Genomic DNA, 3,866 nt, shown 5'->3' with positions numbered 1-3,866 from the left:
TGCACTTTAACTGTCCCTAACATGGTAAAAAACTATTGCTGTAAAAGAACATTTTAAAATCAAAACAATTACTTAAACCTACAGTATTATAATGAACACAAATGAAACTTTATCTCAATGTAATAAACTAGTGTAACTGAACTTCTTTTTACTCATTAGTAGACATTTACTGTTTTAAACTGAGATGTGTCACAAAGTAGCACTGGAAATCACATGCCTCTTTCTGATAGAAAGCAGTAATAAAAGATGACTATTCTACCAAATTATAATGAAGACAGATAACACAGTGAATTATAAAACAAAGGTTATAGATGGAGACTGAGCCTTGTAGAGGTAATGACTTTTAATTGGATTGAGTTTATCATATTTTCAGAGGTACAGCACAACCAGAAGAAAGGATTAGAATTATTTGCACATTTCATTATTTGGCATAATGAGAAAACAGAGGGAGGTCCACATCCCTGATGTGTTTGTTAAGCCATGGGAGATGTTGAACATGTCAGTATCTGGTAGAGTAGGGGCCTGAGACACAAACGTGTACGCTCCCTTATAATGCAGCAAAGTATAACCACTTGAAAAGAGGAAGAAAAAGAAAAAAAAAGAAGGAAAACAAGCCAGGTCATGAAGTTTTGTTTCAGAAATACCTTATGAATAAAAAGGAGTTTAACCCCTTCCTGTCAGCAGCCGCTTCAGCGCTAGCCTACAAACACCCACCCATCTGCTTTGGGAAGCTGAGCAATCCTCACTCTAAGCAGCAATAGGTTAAAAGAAACAGGAATTGGTGAAGGCTCGGCCACTCCATCCCCTCCCTCCTGCCTGTATACTCACACCATCATGGCAAAAAAAGCCCTGGGGAAACCATTGGTGAAAGGACCTGCTCTGGGAAGAGCATGGACATGGACCAGTGGGGAGAAGGCAGCTGGGGACGAAGGACCAAGAGCTGAGGAATTATCACAGAAGGCCCCATAGACACAGCAGGGAACCAATGATGTACCCATTGGCATGCTATACCCAAATTTTTCAAGGAGGGTCGGAGTTTTGGGGAGCTGCCTCTGGAAAACTGCGCTGCCGGAGAGCAGAGACAGAAGGTTTTGTAGCAGCAGCCAGACAGCTTTTTAATTATACAATTACAGTGAGAGTGCCTTAATTATATCTGAGTGACACCATGATACACTGTAGTTAAGTCCTTGAAACACTAACAGAAATACTCATAACAAATACACTAATCAGGAAAAGTATCAAAAAATTAATCCTAGAATGCTGTCCACTTCAAAAACTCAAGGCCTGGCAAGACTGGTTTCCAGCATTTGTATCTCCTCGGAAACAAGGCCATTATTTTTCCTGCAAGTGACTTCTCAGCAGCATATCCTCTACTTATATCTCCACAAGGTCACTCAGTAACAAGTGGGACGTACTTAGCTGATTGGAAAATCATGAATCTTAAGAGCAACTATACTTCATGTTACATGTGTGGGTGTATTCTGCATCATTCTGTAGGGCATCACAATACATTTATATCCAACTTGTTTGGATGAGTAAAGTCATTGTATTCTTAGAAAAAAACAAAAAAACCTTTGAGACAGCTTTATTTTATCATATGGAGGAAACACTTCTATTCCTGCATGACGGCACTGTATTGGGTGGGGTTATTCCAAGACATCGGTGGCAATATGTTCCCATTTGTTTCCATGAAACCTAGGTCTTTGGCTAGCACCTATAGCTTTGACTGGTTCTTCTCATTGGTATCCCACTCAATGCAACAAACACACATTTTTCCAGAGTGCAAGAAGTTTTCCAGATTCATTTTTCCAGGAAAAAAAACCAGCATTTTGAACCGAATTATCTACATTATCTCCATTGATTCCACTTTCTCTTTGCTCCAGATGGTGCCTGTTCCTCCAAACACTTTCAGAGTTTGTTCTGACAAACCAAATTCTACCTGTCCCAGCCACACGTTTTGAAAAAGCACTTATTAATTTTTAATATCAACAAGATGTTTATGATCAATAACATATATTTGTGTTTCCTGGCACATTTTGGAAGGCAGGTCTGTCCCAGCAAATATGGGATTTATCTTAAAGTCAGTGGGACTTTTGCCAGTGACCTTAAAGAAAAAATAATTCAGCAGTGATGCAGGAAAAGTTTGTCCATGTGGCACTTATTGCAGGAATCCAAGCACAACCTGGAAAAAGCTACTTGCTGCCCTACAGCAAGCCCCCGAGTCCCTGGCACTATGACTTTAAACAAGGATGGAGGCAAAAGAAAACTATATCTGTTAAGTACACTTACAATTCTCCAGTGCCTTTCTAGGATAGTTTATTTTTTCTAGAAAACATGGCATGCATGAGTGTGTGATGAGCTACAAGGATGTGTAGCAATTATTTTTCTTGGCCTTTGTATAAGAGAACAGGGGAAACACTAGGCTTTCTGCGACCACATCACTCATGCAGAGACTTGTTCAGGCCAGCTGAAGGATGATGCACTGCCTCACTCCCAGTGACCACAGCTCCCTCCCCATCCCCTACCTTCATCTTCCGCTACAGGAAAGTGTTTGAAAAATGGATGCTAGTTTTTCCACTTCACTTTCTCTCCATTCTCCCTGGTTTCTTTTTCTTCCCACTCAGAACTGCTTCATTTTCTTTTCTGTGTTGTTACTCAAAAAAAATTATGGAAAAGGAAAACATTCAGAGAAGTTAAAAAAAATAAAATCCACACCCCAACTATCACAGCTTTGAGTTTGCTGAGCAATGAGAAAACTTGTTTTGAAAGAAAAAGTGTTTGCAGAAATTAGTCAAATTCAGAATGTTGTCACCTCTTTCCTATAAAATTGTTCCTCATGCAATTTAGAAACTTCTCCGAGAGTGTTTGTCTGGCCATATTTTCACCTAACACGTCTCTGAAGGGAAAGCTCTCTGTGGGTTCACTGCTTTGAGGTTTTCAACACTATCGAAGAGTTTTCCACTCTTTCTTCTCTCCCCTGCTGGTGGTCCACAGCCGACACCGGGAGGTGCCTGCTCCCTCTTTAACAAGTATTTGCAGCCTCAGCCAAAAAATACCCTTTGCTACACCCTTCACTTGGATGCAGAGTAACACCTCACTCTGTTCACCCTTTTCCTCTTTCTTTGGAGGAAAATGAGCAAAATTGGTTACATTCGTCTGCATTCTTGCAGGGAAAACCTTGCCCCTGCAGATCTTGGGGACCAGCTGCCCAACTGCTGACTGTGCTCTTGTCTCATGTGTTTGGAGACCTCCATTGAAGCAAAAACTTAATGGGCAGACCATTACAGACACAGAAACCACTGGGGAGTTTTTGACCAGCAAAGACGTGAGCTTTTCAAGACCAGCCAGTTGAAAAAAAAAAAATAAAAAAAAGAACACAAAACAAAAAACAAAAAAAAAAAAACCACCACACCACCAAAAAACATTGAGAAGATATTTCAGCACACATAGGGCTGAAAGGAAAGACCCCCTGGGCTCTCACCTTCCTGGTCCATCAAACCATGGAGCCTTTACTTATACTGGGAATGAGTAGCTCTGACACTGCACACACAGTTGCTTTTGCAAAAATATTCAGTAACAAATTCTCCCATTCCCTTTTGGGTTTCCTGTTTCTTCCATGGGATCATATTATCTCATTTGCCTCAGACAGCCCCATGGCAAATAGCTCATCTCTCGCCAGTGCTTTGAAGATGCAAAGCAGGACAGTATGGAAATGCTAAGTGTTCTCGTAGCACCAGTAGCCTGTTGTAAGGCAGAAGGAGTGACAGTCCTTATTCTGATCACATCCCCCCTCCAAAATCAACAGTGACACCAGTGTGAGACCAGAACGAGACCCCTGCTGTGAAACATTTAACATCAGTTAGATC

Source organism: Pterocles gutturalis, unplaced genomic scaffold (assembly GCF_000699245.1).
Source record: "Pterocles gutturalis isolate BGI_N339 unplaced genomic scaffold, ASM69924v1 scaffold14145, whole genome shotgun sequence".
Classification (NCBI taxonomy): Eukaryota; Metazoa; Chordata; class Aves; order Pterocliformes; family Pteroclidae; genus Pterocles; species Pterocles gutturalis.
This window is presented reverse-complemented; position numbering follows the sequence as displayed.